Source organism: Ambystoma mexicanum, chromosome 9, assembly GCF_040938575.1.
Source record: "Ambystoma mexicanum isolate Mex_15411 chromosome 9, UKY_AmexF1_1, whole genome shotgun sequence".
NCBI classification, from domain to species: Eukaryota; Metazoa; Chordata; class Amphibia; order Caudata; family Ambystomatidae; genus Ambystoma; species Ambystoma mexicanum.
In genome coordinates, this window is record NC_090931.1 from 102,944,619 (window position 1) to 102,962,643 (window position 18,025).

Here is an 18,025-nt window from a genome sequence, read left to right on the forward strand (position 1 = left end):
CCTCCATCTGAAGTGGTTGCCACGCAATGCTCCATAGTGCCAACTCCCTCAATGCATTCCACTCCGATTAGGTTCGCACAGGTCTCCTCCCATTCCTTTAGAATGATGGGTGAACCGGATCCACCTGCAGTGGCTATTCTGTGGTTTTCGGCAAGAATGCTCCTCACCCGCAGTCTGAGGTCGTCCCACCTTTTCCTGCGCTCACGCACATTGCAGGTGGTGGTACCCACTGCACTAACTTTCACCACAACTTCATCCCAGATGGCCTTTTTTTATAAGTGTCTCCCGCCGCATGTCGTTGCCAAAGACAACGGTGGCATTGTCAGCCAGGGTCTGGGTCAGCATGATCAGCTCAGCTGATGTAAATATTTCTTTGCGCTGCCTGTCAGTGCTTTTTTTCAATGCCTTGGGCATGTTGAGGGTGTCCCTGATGATTTGCAACTGCAACCTACTCCAAACAGGTCCAGGGGGCAGAGGATGGCAATGGATTGTGTTTTTAAAGATGGCCGCCGTGCTCTTTCCCATTCCTGTGCGATGACGCTATTTCCGTTTTTGCAATTTAACGTTCGGTGACCGCAATTTGCATGCAGCATGAGGGCGGAGGTGCTGTCTGCACTTTCGTCGAGGGCGGTAAGTGACTTTTTGGGGTCTTTAGCGGCATGGCGGTAGGGTCATTACCGGCATGGTGCTATGCTAGTGTCTGCGTACTCGTAATGGTACGCTATTAGCACCCTCTTGCGAGGGTGGACACGTTAAGAGCGCCATGCCGGTAATTGGAGATTTTTACCGCACAACGTGTAATGAGGCCCATACTCTCACTTACCCTTCAGTTAAGCCTGGAAAAGGCTATCGGATTCACAAAGAAGCTATTATGAATTACTCTCAGTTACCCTTTACTTAAACCTGGAGAGGGCTATGCAAAGGACAGAGAAGCTACTAGTTACTCTCACTAACCCTTCACTTTAAACGTGGATAGGGCTATTAGATTCGGGGAGAAGCTACTATGACTTACTCTCACTTACCCTTCATTTATATCTGGAGAGGGTTATTTTATTGACAAAGAAGCTACTGCAAGTTACTCTCACTCTTCACTTAAGCCTGGACAGGGATATTTGACTTACACCAAAGCTACTATGAGTTGATCTCACTTACCCTTCACTTAAACCTGCACAAGGGGACTCGATTCACAGAGAAGCTACTATGACTTACTCACACTAGCCTTCACTTAAACCTGGACAGGGCTCTTCATTTCATAGAGGAACTCATATGAGATGCTGTAAAAGCAGTAAGGGAACTCTTAACAGCCTCCCGACGTAGAGGCAACTGGGCACTGGAAACCCCCTGCACCAAGAATGGAAGACCCAGCCATAGAGCAAAGCTCAGCTGTCGTCATTACACATTCAAATGACAGGAATTGCAGCATGAACAGTGTAACATTTTCCACGTTCACTCTCAGTGTCTAGGCGGTTGTTAGCTGGTTGTGTTTGTGACTGACATTACAACCTGCACTTACATACCAAAACATAATGGGCAATTGGATAGGATAAGGGTGAACTATATACACATTTCTATAGGTGTTAGTGCACCCATTGGGTAACCATGCCTGGTGGCTCCTCCTGAGACCACCTCCAAATACAAAGTTGCAGGTTAGCCGATGCAACGTTGTATAAACACATTGGGAAGGTGAATAGGGATTGGACAGGCAGGGTCTTCTCAGTGTTGGAGCCTAGGACAGGTACCAGGCCAAGTGCAACACTCAATGTGATGAAAATGATTCTGAAGGTGCTGCGTGTTACCAATAAGTTACCTTTCCTGATCTCCTGTGCCATGAGATAGAACATTGTCTTTGAACCTGTGCTACATGTGTTATTCCCTCTATTCAGTCTGGTGAGAACAGCAGTTTCTACCTATCTCGAATTAATAGGCCTTATTTACCGTGCTCAGGTGGTGCCGTGTATAGGGACCACAAACCGGCTCTTCACTGTCTGTAATTATCAGGATTTTAGCTTGAACTTCTGGCAGGTGTTTCATCCCTCTGCCTATCTAGAAATGTTCCATCTCCTGTGCCCTTGGTTATCTATGTGCAGTGACTGCACTGGAAGCCTGCCCTGTGAGGTTCAGCTGGAACATTCTGTCAGCTTTCTCTGTGTCTTGAACTCTGGAAGCTTCTCCTATTCACTCCAATGTACCTATGTCGTCCATCTTTATTTGCATGGCTGTCCCTGTTAGTTGCATTTAAGCTTCAGCAAGCTGTTTATATGTATTAATACGCATCTTGTGGTTTCGTACTCAGCAAAGGGGTATATGTGTCTGTCAATCCTATAAATAAATGAGTCACAAGCCCATCCTTCATGTCTATCTGCAATAAACTAAAATGATTATGTTGCTTCATGTGAGCATGTTTCATGTCTAAAGCATCTATGTCATGATGGCATTTGTAACCTCTTTGAACAGATGTGGCTGCAGTCAGATTGGAGGCTGGTCTCTTCCGTACGTCATCAGGATATGGTCTGAATGACTGTCTGAGTGAATAACGTCTCTCACACCTGCAACACATCATCGAGGAAGGCAGCAGGGGGTCACGAGCGATGCGCATTTCTCGTTTCTCAGTCAACGTGCTGTGAGCGGAATAGGTGCAACGAGGTCGATGTTCAGGTCCCCCTCTTCAATACTCTCACTTACCCTTGGCTTAACCCTGGAGAGGGCTATCTGATCCAAAGAGAAGCTACTCTGAGTTTATGTGAGTTACGCTGGGCTTAAACCCGGAGAGGGAAACGCATTTCAGAGAGAAGCTGGTAATAACGTCGACCTATATCAGACTCACTGCAGTTAAGTCAAGAGGGCATCTGGATTACTCCAAATAAGTTCTGTGTGAACGGCTCACAGAGTTCAAACTGACAAGACTAAGAGACGTGTGTTTGTCAAACTCCCAATGCCTCAAAAATGCTACATTTCCATAGCTTCTAAAGTGTTTTTTCTTTTTTTTCTTTTTTTATGAAACATTGGAACACTGATCCCAACACTATATTGAAAGGGGAAACCATTCTCAAAGTTTTCCATTCTGCCTCTAGAAATGGCCAGTATATTAGCCAACTATTGAGCCTTATACAACCCACCAATCCATATGTCATTAATTGCTTTCCTTGCCACTATATGAGGGTCGTCTTCTTCAGCAGTGCCCCAGAGGTCTATAGCAGTCATGATTTCTGCCAGCATAATCAATAGCAAACGGCCTTGAGGCGGAGGGTTAATACTAGGAGGTGCATTCATGAGATGGGAACTCATTTCAGCCAATACATTGTCTGTTGTATTTGAAAGAAAGAATGCACCAGCATTGTGCAATCTGTGAATCTGGGTATATTGTATTCACTATATGCGCATCAGAGAGAAGGTGCGTGAAGATTCTGGGCACAGCTGGAGCTATGAAATGATGGCGTCAGAGTACTCTGTCAGAGAGAACCTACATGTTACATACCTTGGAGCACGGGGAGAGAGAGGCATGGGTGAAGGGTATGGGTGAGGAGGGAAGGACATTGTGAGCAGGAAGGTAGACTACTTATGTTTCAGTGAGTTGAGCAGGAGCAGCAAAGGGCAAGCATTGACAGATGGTGCTGAGACATTGGGGCACCCTGGAAAGATCAGGAATATATAAAGAAAGGGAAGGAGAAGACAATCTTGGTACCATCAACAAAAAGATCTAAAGAAAAGCAAAGGAAACAATGAGCTTGCCCTATGAGGACGGGTAAAGGGTAAAGATGATATTTTCAAGATAACGTCCTGAGGGACTCCCACGCAGGGACATCATTTCACAAAAATGCAATGGGTAGCGGAAGTGACATCACACAACCTTGACCTCTGATAACATCACAGGAAGTGATGTCATTTGATCCAACCCCGAAGTGACATCATGGGAAGCGAAGGAACACGGCCTTTCGCGCCTTGACAAAACTGGAAGTGGCATCACATAGCGTTGTGCCTAAGTACACAACGAAACATATGGTTACAATATCAATATAATATGATGTACATTTCATAAAAGAATGGATCACTGTATGCATCATTAATATCAGTGTGTATAGGCCCATATTACCAAATTACTGTGAATGCAAGCAGACATCCAAGGCCAAATGATAATGATGTGCTATTATAAAGCACTTTCGCTTAAGCGCTTTATATAGAACAAATATACATACAATATCACCCAACCTGTGTTGGTACTCATTTATCGACCTCAGAAGGATAAAAGGCTGAGTTGAGGTGTTTAAGAACAGACAAAATCAGGGACTCACCTGAAATAAATCTTTAATAAGTCTAGCAATGTTTGTTTGTATGTTTAAAGCGCTCACACAGTCCGGGGCATCGAGGAGCTGTTACAGGAATATGTCTTAGTTGCGTATTTATAACGCACTTAATAACCAGAGGTTTCTAACCCAGGGACCGGGGATCGAACCTGTCTTGCTTTGTGTCGTGTTGTTTCCAAGGCAAGAATGTGGCTGCTGAGCTATCCTCCCAGGCAATTATTGTATAGAATTCCAGAAAGACACATTATGTGTTTTTCCTATGCTTTTTTATTTGGGGTCACTGCTTAAAGTGTTACACTAGTGCAACTCCCTGTTTTTTTTAAAAAATGTTTTGAGGAGGCCTGAACAAGAAAGCCAGCCCCTCCAGAAACAAAGACCACATGGCACTGGCCACAGCCCAGGACCTTAGATTGAAAAATATAAAACGTTTTTTTGTAACTTTTTTTTTATTTTAGGAAGGGAGGCCACAGGGGTAGCACGGGAGACCTCAGGGGTCGCAGTTCTGACCCCTGGTGATCCCCAAATGACATCCCTGCTCCCACTGGAAGAGGGTAGGCATCCAAAGAAAGAAAAGAAGAAGGATTGGTCCGAGGGGAAGGGGATGATCCATGTGAAAGCAGTGGCTTGGGCATTTAAGTTAAAAAGGGTTGGGGGAATAAAAGCGTGAGCTACAGTTCTGAAGACAACAGATAGATCTGGAACAATGAGAACAGAGGCGAGTTTGGCAGGTGGAGCACTGCTTTGGAAATGTGTTCTACTTTGGATAATCTTGCGTGGTACAATCCACTGAAGACAAACAGCACGAGCTGCTTAAACTAATGCAACGCTTGCACAGCACCTATCACTCTCAGGACCTCGGTAACGGTATGGCGTCTTTTCATCAACACCTGTTTTTGTTTGGGGGGTGGGCAAGGGCATATAAGGGTTTCAGGAATACAAAAAAATAGGTAAGTGAGAGGGGGGTTATGGAGGTACCCCAGCAAAAATGATTTAAAAAAAAATTCAAAACCTTTTTTCGGCAGGAATTCTGCAGCAAAACACCCGTCGTAAAAACAGGTGTCGATAAAATGACATAGAACCCTCTGTAACACCTCATGGAAACAATTGCACTTCCATGCAAACACATTAAAAAGCAACAATGTTCCTCTGTAAAGTAATAGAGAGATGGATGCGCATTAATATATTGTTACAGTACACGGGGAAGCTCAAAGGCTTCACACGCAAGCCCATACACAACAGTAATGGTACACAACACAAGCCCATACACACCAGTAATGGTGTCATAAAGATGCATGTAAATCAAGGAAGGTAGAAGCAGGTCTGATAGGGTGGAGAACTGAAAAGGGGGTTCTTTCAGTAGTTAAAAAATAATTTAATCATCATCACATGAACATACAACATCAAAGGTTAAATCATCTAAAATCATAGGTAAAACACCAGAATATGCACAATTTATTCAATGGTACTGCACATTTGCAATCTGCCACAAAGGTGGCCTGGGTATCTTAACAAAAATCAGTTATCAGTTAACTGTTATTTTGCTGGTTTTCATACATTGTGGAAAACCTAGAGTTATTACATGAAACTCTGTGTTCATTTACATCAATTTTTCACTACATTCTCATTATACAGGATACATGTTTCAGTTCACAATGACAAAATATCCAGAACATTCATCAGGAGAGAAAACCCAGTTCTTGCAAAAGCGTATAGACTGTGCTAGGGTGCTTGTGATGGGTTCAGCAAGGAAATTCTATGTGTCCTTCCCCTATCAGATGAAAACAAAAGCAAAAGACTAGAGTGAGCTTCTGTTCCTCATTTCTCTAGTGTAACTCTATCTATGAGTGTCGCACTTCAGTAGGTTGATGTTTACCTGCATCAGTGTGTCAGAAGGCAAAGCCATTCAAAGTAATGGTGGTTGGGACTCAAATACGGTTTTCCTGGGACCTAGTTGGTGGAAAAGCATGAAAATATACTTAGCATTCACGAAAAAACAATTCCATAGGAATAGAAAAAACCTTAGAGCTACAAACGACAACGTGGCCAGGGTGTGGCTGGCCAACAGGTCACGGGTGAGTAAGTGGGCTCCTCTCTTGTTAGGGAGATGGTGTGTTCACTACGGTCGGGTCCTTAAACTTGATAATTCAAAGGTCGCACACACACACACACGCAAACACTGATAAACAATAATATTGTCAGCCATATCCTACCATTCCAAGATGCGCTTGTGAAAACACGGCTTCTTGTTAGGATGCAATAGGCCAATGAAATGCACTCTTTGTCATGGAGGAGCAGATCTGACATGCATTGGGTGCCTTCTCCACAAATGATTCATCAATACTATCAGTGGCAACCAATGATAAATCAAAGGTAAGTTCCAATAACATCAATTAAAAAAAAACAATGTAGCTCAATAGTGAAATAACTTACTGATGTACCAACTATTTACTATACTTATCAACAAGAACAACAAAAAGAAGGTAATTCATAATAATAGTCAAAAGGCAACAATGGCCCTCATTACAACCCCGGCGCTAAACCATGGCGCTATTAGCACCATGGTTGGTGCCGGTGTTGTAACGAGTCCGCCATGGTGGAATGGGGAAATACCGCCCCATTCCAAGGTTGGCGGGGCGGTATTTCCCCATTTCACCATGGCCCTTCCCCATTCCCATTTTCGCCCCATAGGGCTCAATGGGACTGGGGAAGGCGCTAAGTACGGTACCGCAAATTGCGGTACCGTAATTAGCACCAAGGTCCCTTTGCAGCACCCTACTTTAACGGCTGGTAAAACCAGCAGTTAAGGTCGGGTCCCTCAAAGGGATCTCGTAATCAGGCGTTAAGGGTTTAAGGGCGCCGACACCTTTTACGGCGCCGTTAAACCCTTTTACGCCAGGGTCGTAATGGCCCCCAATGTATCAAAAGGCATGTGAAGAAAATACCATCTTCAAAGCAACATTTGTCAACTCACTCACTACCTTAAATAGTAGCACTTTCTTTAAAAGAAATGACAGCCACTAGGACAGAGCTTTCACCAATATGCACTTTTTCTGCATCATAGTGTATAAAACTGGCAATGTACACAATGCTGCTCTGTCTAGCCAGATATAAGAAAAGTCTTTGCATATTAGAACCCAGTCGAGGGAGGAGGGTCAGAGTGGCCTCCTCCCAGCCAACCCGGAGCCTTGGAATGGGGTCTTTACCTCATAGTAAAGCCCCCACTTTGAGCCTTCTCGGAAGCGTCAGGCCACCATCTTCCACACCGCGAATGAAGTAAGTGCACACTTGGCAGTGTTCCCCCCCCAGTCCGTTTCTCCCCATTCCTCCACCCCTATTTGAATTTTCAACATCCCCCCACCCCACTTAACTTGTGCTCCCTTTGTCCCTCGCCGGCACCTGGAAAACTCAGTGTTACCTGCTCACTTATTTAATGGCAATTGCTGCCATGGAAAGGGAGTAAGGACTACGTGTAGGTCCCTTCTCCCTAATCTGTGGCAGCCATTTTGTTTGTAGTTTATGTTGAAAAACAGCAACCGTGCGGATTCTCAACTTGAAACCATTCCCTTTACTGGGTCAGGTAATGCCTGGGCTAATGTTAAAGCCCTTGCCTCCCTTGGGCATCTAACTGGCCAAGGGATTACGTGGCCCATTACGTGGCCCAGCACAGCAACGCACGTCAGGGTTTATTGCTTAATTAATATAGAAATAAATAATAGTCATAACTTGTACTTAGTGTTTGGTTCTACAGATCTTGTTTCATAGTATTTTAAATCACGTGGTATTTTCTAAATCAATAGAATTGGCAAGATCACGGTGATCACCTAATACCCAGACATCTATTGGCTCTCTGAACCCACGTGGTATGAAGGAAAGGCTCTGCCAACATTCGCAGGACCCCGCCATTGAACCCTCGTTGACAGATAGGTCCCAGATCCGAGTGCCTTGGTGTGAGAATCAGGGATGCGCTCGGATTTGCACTTGCCACACTAGGACCCTTTTCATCCAATCTGAGGCAAGCTCACTGGCAGGTTAGTATCCAGCATCGCATGAGGCCAGGGTAAGAAAAAAGTCATGCATGATATGCATCCTGCGAGGGCGGAAGTGGGTTGCAAGAAACCCTAGTGCTGCCTGCTGACACCTGCAAAGTAATTTTTGCCTATGCCAATAACTCCATACCTCTCCTCAAATAGACTCTGCTTCAATGTACACCACTATAGCCATGTCCGCATAGTTACACAAGCAATTGCGCGTTCTCAATGTCATTGGGCCTAGTAAGATCGCTGTTTTGTTCTCCCCTGTTCCCCTCCCTTGCCTTGTCGCGCTCTGAAACACTTGTGTACGAGCTCGATAGAAATAAAATATCAATCAATACACATCAAATGTCCTTTGGGATCTCCACTGCCAGCTCCCCTCACTAAAGTGCTCACATTCGACTTTCCCCTTTCATAACATGCATATTGACTGAGCCACCCACCCCTGAAACACCCACTGAAAACATCAGACCACCAACTCATATTGCACATTTTGAACCAATGCACCTTCATACAATGGGCACATTCTGCTCCCCTCTGGATAGATACCTCAAGCACTCTGAAAGCTAACCTCATAGAGAGAGCCCTGCCTGCAGAGCAGAGATATGTCTGGCCTGTACACACCAACACAGAAGTTAAACTCTCCTGCCTTTTCCCGCTATGCCTACAAATCAAAGCCAGCTCCTCTCTTGTTATGGCCCATAATCAAAGGAGACCATGTACTAAAGAAAATAACATAACATGTATTTCACTTTTTTATTAGGAGAAAACTATGACTCAAAAGTGAAGTGACAAATGAGCAAATTAAGGGTAAATTCAGCCTTTTTAGTATATTGTCTATCATTACCAGTATTGTTAGTATTAGTAATGCAAATAAAACAGTTAATCTGCACCATTTTTATTTGCACTACTTTTCAGTAATGTTGCAACATTTTTTACAATAATTACATTTTTTTTCCAGTTTCAAACAAATACTTTATTTGTTTTATATTGAAAAAAGTCAGGTGCAAGACATTAGTCATATAGACAATTCGCTTTTTTGACCATCCTTGGCGGGAAAGGTTCTTAACGCCTGACATGTACTGTTTCTATATGCTGTGTTTGCTTTGAACATATGCTGGCAGGAAAGGGTCTGGTCTCTTCAACCCAATGTTTACAGGAACATTTCCTCACACTGCCTTTTCATAAACTTAACCCAACCCTGCAACCTCCATCCCTTAAAGGTTCAACTGAACCGGAATCACTTGAACAAAGTAACAATGCAGGCGAGTCAGCGTTTGGGACCATTTATTCACCCAGGTGTTATGAGTACCACAGAGAACTTAGCAATCAGCATGTTACAAATGATGGTTGAAATGGTATCAATGATGTGCTTTTGAATAATTACCATTTTCAAAACTCTACTTTCTGCTCTCCCAATTGCCTTTAATTAAAACACGTCTCTTTCACTGTCTTTACAGACGAGATGTAGATTCATGTTTTTTGAGAATTTTATTTTGTGATTTTAAAACATTTCTGCTATTAATTTTAAATATTGTCTTTAGCCCAGGAGGTTTAATCACCAGTGTAACGAATGGGATTGGTACTTGTCACTGAAAATGTATTCCACATAAATATTACATAATACATTTCAAAATAACAAGTGTGATCCCACCTGGAACATACCAATAAAATTGCCTAATACGTTTATAAGATTTGATGGAGAACTGCATTACCTGCAAATACTTTTAAGCCCATTTTAGGAAGAAATAAAGATCAATAACAGACGAACACAGTGATATTCAAAGGTTGTTATACCTAGCCACCCCTTCAGTAATGATATTGTTTCTCACCACAAACCCCCTCCCACCCCACCTACGAATTGCCCCTTCTCAGGGCTCCAAATGATTTCCATGGGAGCCCCAGGCTCATTAAAATATAATCCGATTTTCTACTGATTATATTTTCAATTAAAAGCAGTCAGCATAATCATTGTTTATATTAAAAACAGTCATATTGAACACCTAGAAACACTTGTGTACATGCACATTATAAATGCCATAGCATTTCATCTCTTAATCCCCTTTCAAAGAGTCTGGGGACCTCCGCTGGACATCCTTGGAACACCCTAGGGGTGGGTGCAGCCCCCCAGTTTGAACAACACTGGATTAACATGATGCTTGGCAGTCCTCACTATCTGAATACGAGCTTGTAAATGATGTTCTCATTACAGTACATTAGTTGCATGTAAGAAGAAATGGCATCACCAAAGCCACTGCAATAATTTCTTACAGATGTATTGTGAAGTCAAAAGGCATGCGCCATAGAGCAGAAGTCCAGCTGCCACTGGAAAACTGATTCCTTTCTTGAAAAATAGTTTTCTGTGGCACTTTACAGCCATTAACTGATTAGTAACTGTTTATAATAGTGTGTTTAGTGCATAGACAGCTGAGGTGTATATGGGATCAAGAATGCATCTGAATATTATCAACATTTTAAATCATAACATGCCTTTTACATGTGTTGATATGATATGATACTTTATTTATAACACACTTAATACCCAGAGCTTTCTAAGCACGGACACAAGGATCGAGCTTGTGTTGCTTCGTGTCGTTTTGCACGTTGCCCCCAAGCTATCCTTCCCTCATAATAGATTCTACACTGCTTTTATGTCCCAATAGCTTGAAGGTTTCTTGAATCATAGTAAGCAAGAGACGAAATATTAAACATATTGGTGACAAAACATGTATTTATTATCATAAGTAGTAAAAAACTCAGTGCAAATCAATGACATATTAATTATTATTTATGTGATGTGTCTTAGTATAAAACTTTATACATTACATAAAATGCAAAAGACAGTAATACATAAAACACTGCAAAGTATAACATATCATAAAAAACATCAAACTCAAACTCATGATCCTATCACACCGACTGCATTACACTCCATCTACCGTCTACTTCACACTGGCATCCACAGGCCTCACACATCATAGAAAGCCAATTGGAGGGACTTGCTCGATGTGTTGGGTCAGAGCCCCCAAAACGAATGTGCCTTTATTGAATCCACGCGATTCATGAATTCAGCCAGATACCGAATATAAGCGTGGCCTAATTCGGGACATTCTGTTAGGACATGTTTAGGAGTTTTGCTTACTGTGCGTATCTGGCAAATACGGCAGTACCTCTCATTCTTAGAGATGCCTGTAATATGCCCCATCACCGCCAGAGCGGGTATGTGCTTTAGTCGAAATAGGAGGAGGAAGCATTGGAGATGCTTAGAGGGGCATACCTGCATATACGGCTGTTTATTTTGGAATACATATAAAGGGTCTCATTACGAGTTTGGAGGCAGCCATGCCCTTAATAAGGGCATGGCTGCCTCAAAACTCGGGTCCGGGCCTGTGGTTCCTGAATGGGGAAATACCAGGCCATTCCGGCCTTGGAGGGCCCGCTATTTCCCCATTCAGGGAAACGTACCCAGACCATCCCCGTTTGAGCCCCCATATGGCTCAATAGGAATGGGGAGCATGCTAACAACAGGCCTGTTAATGACGGGCCTGTTGTTAGCATGCTGGTCCACTCGCGGGACCCGCAAAGTACGCCTGGTCTGACCAGACGTCCAGAGCGGGTCCCGCAGAGAACCTCATAATAAGGCAGTACGGGGTTAACGGCGCCGGCACCTTTACCGGTGCCGTTAACCCCTTACCGCCTCACTTGTAATGAGGCCCAAAGTCTCTGTTACAAAAGATTAGCTCTTTAATGAGGCTAAATGCTGAAAGTTTAAACCCCAGTCTCAAAGCAACATTTTCTTAATTAGGTCTTTCTTATTATGAAGGAGATCTTGTTTACCCGTAAGTGACCAATCTAGCTGTTCAAGCTATTTATTTTCACTCATTTTGTACTCAGACTCTCTTGCACTCTTCAGAGAATCAAAATCCATGTCACGCAAAAAGTGTGTACCCGGCTAGTCCCCATCTGTATATACAATAATGCACATTTTTTCAAAACCACTGGGGAAACAGAGAGAAGGCCAAGCTCTAATCTAATAGCAGCCCTTGCTATGCAAGCGGGTAAACCCAATATCATACGCCTGAAGCAACCCTCAATCTTTTGTAACCAATCAAGGTCAATAATAGTGAAACTTTCAAGTCCATAAGTAACGACCTGTACAAAACATTGTAAGTAAAGGTGTCTGGCACCCTCAATAGAGAACCCTCACCCCGTTCTAAGCATAAAACGGTAAAACAATGATGTCATTTGTGCGGCCTTCCCTGACTGGACATTGATACAAATTTTAAATCTTTAAAGTCTCTCTTGGACTCCAATTCAACACCAAGATATGTGTACTTTGCTACGTTTTCAATTGTAGTTTCCTCAATGATCACCTTTTTGGAAGCGAAAGTCATCAGTTTGGTTGTGTTCCTGTTTATAATTCTCCCTAGCATACTCCCATAGACACTCGTCTAATTCCTGAAAAGGTGAGGACTAGTAAAACTAAGTCATTGGCATATGCTATCATAGGACAATGTGCTGCATGAATTTTTAGGGGGATGGATCCCGCTTTCAAAAGGACACTGGGGAGATCCCTCAGGTATAGGTTGAAGAGCAAGGGGGCCAAGAGGCATCCCTGTTTTACTCGTTATTTATTGTGGCATGAGCAGACAAGGTTCCCTCACCATCCATGGGGGGGCAGCGGTACCTCTTAGGTTTGACCCAAAGTCTACCCCATCCACTGTGTCGAAAGGCTGATTTAAAATCAATGAAGAGAGCGTACAACACAGGGGAGTCTTTCACTTGTGCTCTCTCCGTCAAATAGTCCATCAGTCGGAGGTTCTGAGAGGATCATTTCTTAAGCTGCTTTTGCACTTGTTTAGGTAACCCCTGACGTAATGTGTGATAAAATAACCCCACTGTTTTGTCCCACGCCTCTATCGTTTTGAGACACAATCTCTCTTGAATTTGATGAATGTATTGAAGTGGGTCCTCGTCCTCCTACATGTTGTGTCTCATGATTGAGTTTATGTCCAATGTTTCTGGGTGTTGCACCCTTAGAGCCTGCCACACGGCCGCTGTGCAGTTATTGAAAGGCGCAAATTTGTGTGCCGTGTTTTGCGCAGTCACTCCGGGATATCTGCCCTTTTCGATACATCGTCAGCTACCTCCCCAAGAGTGGCTGAGAGTAAACTCTTCATGTTCCTGACCACTAATGTCATTCCCGTTGTTAGTCTTTCAACTTAATAAATCCACTTGCCAGCCCTGCAGTTGACTAAGGTAGCTTAATTCTTAGATTGTCCTTGTCCATTTGCCGCCATGATATATACTGAGGTTACCCGTTTTCTAGTAATGTGAATTGCATCATTATGGTCCCTCTGTCCTGTCTTTCCATACATTTAGTGGTGTGAACGCCCTAGCCATCTCCATACTTGTCCATCCTGGCAAACCCGTGAGCGCCGTGCATATGGGGTGATATTGTCCACGCTTCGTGACCCACTCTTGGAATGTGGTAGACGCCCTGCAATGGTCTCCTCTCCCCTACCTATATTCTCTTTGCCTCCCCATATAGTGTCTCTGTCGGGGCTTACTTCCTTGGAGTGCCGAGAGTGTCTTCTCTCCTCTCTGTCTTCACTCCCCTGTGAATCCTCTTCCGACCCCATGGTGCCAATGCTAATGTCACTGTGCCTTTCTCTGTCTTCATCAAAGCTGAGTCTCCTTAATGTTGTGCGTTCGCACTGTTTTTTCCTTGTTTAGTCTATGACTCACACTCGCAACTTACCGAGAGTTCAGCACTTCTGTTTGCCCATTGGGCAACAGTGCTGCTTCTCCTGCTCCTATGGTGTTCTCATATCTTTCTTCATATACCATTCAGATCTTCATCATCTAAACGTGGCAAGTCCATCTTTCAAATTCTGACACTTTCGGAGAGCGTGTTTCTCAACTGTCATCCCTATCTCACTCACTTCTGTGTTCCTCTCTTTCCCTCCTGTGTCAGTGTCCTTTAACAAGCCCCTAGACTTCTATCCTTCATTTCTCCTTCTTTATTTGCAGTTGCTTTTCGTGTGCTTCTTCTGATTTTCTTCTTGCTATATCTTCTCTCCCTCTCCTCTCTTTCACATGCTTCCATTCACTCCCTTTCCTTTCATAGTCTTTCACTTTCTTTCTTCTCTTCCCTTATAGGTTCAGTATACTTTCTCCATTATCTCTGCACATTCTTTAGCTTCTTTCTCGCGTCTATGCTACTCGACAATTCCTTCCCTGCGTGTCCTGTCTTTCTGACTGGTTTTTCCATCCAGTCTGACCAATATTGGTCCACCTATCGACTCATTTGGTGCCACCAATTCTTGGCCTTCGCTAAGTCCTGTTTTCTCCAAGTCATTCTCCTTTAGCTTTGCTTGCATCTCTCCGCGCTCCCTATGTTCGCTGCTACTGTTTCGCGCGAGTTTGCTTGCTTGCTTTGCGCCATCTGGTGCACTTTCGCCACTATACGCTGGAAGTGTGAAAGTGAGATTAGTGTATCCCGCTGCTGCATTTCATTCCTTCATGATGTAAAATCGCTTGCTTTCCGCTGCTGTCCCTATGTCAGCTCTTTGAGGAGGGGCAGGGGTGCCGAGGGCTGCTCATCCCCCATTTCCTGTTGGGTAGGCATCCAATGCTGCTGAACTGAGTCCCTTTCTTTGTCCTGAAACATTTTCCATAACTCTAATATGGTTAAACGCTTACTCAATATATTCCCCTTAAAGGCTGCCTGCAGGTAAGTGACCATTTTTTGCTGCACACATTTGGAAAAACATCCATCTTTGGGCCATGACTTTGCCAACTTGCCTTCTGTGTCACAAGTCCACTCCACGTTATACTTGCATATTTTGTCCTGATACCAAGGGAGGGACTTGTACACATGATCCTGAAGAGGAGTGTCCCTCATTTTCATCACATTTACATAACACTTTATCAATACTTACTTGACCGCAAATCAGGATTTCGACATCCAATAGCAATTAATACAATATAACAAATATTTTCTCTAGCCTCTCCGGCTCACAATCAAAAAACTGAGGCATGCTCCGCGCTCCGCCCCTCTTAAGGCTTCCTCCGCCCAAAAGTCTCAAAATACAACTCCACTCGTAGGCTTTTCAAGCTCTGCCCAAAAGGCACAACAGGACCTTTCAATTCACAATCAGCAAACTAACCGCCAAGTTCAACTGCGTCCTGTATACTTCAAATCCTATTAAAAAACCCCACTGGTGACATCACCACTACCATAGAGGAAGAAGTCTCAAAAATTGAACTTTCAACAGATGTGTCTGCTTAGTCCCTGCCCCAAACACAATAACAAACAGAACCTAATATGCAAATCTCCTAACAGAGAAATCCAATAAATCTCAAGCAAACAAGCATCTGCATATGAAAGATGGATCTGGATTGGTCACAGTGTGTCCTCCCATCTCTGACACTCTGGACAGTTACCAGGCTGGGTGTAACTTTTCAAGGCAATGGGAATGAACATGGAGGTGCAAAGTGTTCCCTGATGTTGCCATTCTCTGATCACCTAAACCTGGGAGAGTGCATTCAGTTGAACACCCAGATTTAACACGTGTAGCTTCTTCTCCCTTGGTTTGATGGGAATGTCTCTCTTTGTCTACCCTGGTTGAATGGGCATGGTCTTGCTCAGCTTGGTCACGTGTGCTCAGACCCCGAAATTAAGCCCTCTCACCTGTAATTATGAGGCTTTTAGCCTGACGTTATGCAGGTGGCTTATTGTCTTGGTAACGGGAACCTTTCTGTCTCCATTTGTCCTTGGCTGAGAGCATTGTTTCTGCTCACTTCTAGCTACGGCAATCATGTCAGCTCTCCTATCGGCTCGAAGCCTGTCTCCCTTTTGCTATCCATTTCAGAGACCTATAGCTTCTATATAGTTCCTTATAACTTCTCCATGGTAATAGCCGTCAAGCATGTGAAAGCTAAATATATGAACTCTTTGCATCTTGCGGTTTCAGCTTTGATGAAAGATATGAACACAAATATATGTATGTGCATTTGTCTTCTACCCACGTGGGTCATAAGTATTTGCTTCGTGCCTATATGGAATAAACTAGTTCAGGTTTATGTAACTTCATGAATGGATGAATATGTACTTCATGTATTATAATGAGGCTATATCGTGATGTCAGTGATGATGTCATTGATTTCTGGCTTTGCAGTCCTCGACTTGCTCGATCGATGTAATTTCCATATTGTCCAAGTCATCTATTGGATATGGTCTGAAAGATTGTCTGTGTTGTAAGGATATGTGGCAGTATTTTTTAAAGTAGCCATTGCGAAAGGTGTGCATATGGCAGTTTTGTTATTCAATAGCAGCCAGTAAAATGGGTGCTCGTTTTAAAAGCACTCAGCAAAATGTTTTCAGTAGCAGCCATCAAATGGGTGCTCATTTTAAGAAACACCCAACAAAATGTGCAGTCATTTTAAGATGCAAATGGGTGCAAGTGGGAAAAACTAGGGATACAGATCAGCAGGTTAATGGAATTAGCCTGAAGGTAGAGAAGAGATGGAAAATTATATGAGGCAGGTGAAATGCTACATTAGGCCTGCAGTGACAAAGCAAAGTGTTTGCAGAAAGGACAGTGGGTACAATGTGCATTACACATACAAATTATGAGGATTCCAATCTGTGTAAATTGCATTGGGAAATAACCTATATGATAAAACTAACTTCCCATTAACAAAATCCAGACTAATTAGATTTCATGATTAACAACGCAATTTCAGCAGACTCGGATGGACTCTGTTTAATATTTCTCCATGAAGGAGGAATGTGTAAAAAAAAAAGAAAAGTAAGTGATGAATAGCTGTTTCTTATGCAGTTTGAAGCCTTCATTGTTCGCACAGGAAGAAGTAGATACATGAAGGCTCTCGTGAACCGATTGGTCAGTATAAGTCAGAGGTTTTGGAGGTGTCAAAACCACATCAAGGAAATGCAGGGCTATTCCTGATGGACCGGGGAAGAACTTAAATAGAGGTTTGAACCGAGAGGCTGGGCATTCTGTTCCTGCCTGTGCCATTGTCGGGCACTGGGCTCCTGGGCTGCAGTTTGAAGACAGTGTAGAGGGAGGTGACGCTCTGGCATTGAAGTGGCTGGGATCCCAAGGCTGAGCAGGGGCAGTGCGGAGTTTGTGCAGATAAGCCCCGGCAGAAAGAGATTATCCAAGCGAAATACAGAGACTTCATAAATTAATTGTAAGTGAAGTTTAAAACTAAGGAGTACGTGGGATGAATGCAGTTCTTTATTGGTCAGCTTAAGGGTTTATTTTTAAAACAAAATGCCATATTTTTCCTTCTTTCTTTTCGTACACGTTTAGAGGAGAGCATGCCACATTAACAAATGCTCTCCATGTTCTGCCATGTGTTTGTATTTTAACTCTTAGAGAGTCGAAGCTGTGCCAGCCGTTGATAATACACTGTGACTGTGCTATCATGACATGTAATGTTTTGTTTCTGATTACATATTGCTGCATTTAAAGAAAATAATAATAACTGCCATAGCAGAAACAAGGCTGGTGCTTGGTTTTTGTTTCACTTCATGCATCTGATGGTCACTATTTCAGGGGGAAAAGGTAACTGGGAGATTCTGGTGTTTATGTCACAGTGACAAAATATTCACTGCCTTATTTAACACATGAAGCGATGTTAGAGAAAAAAAGGAAACTATAT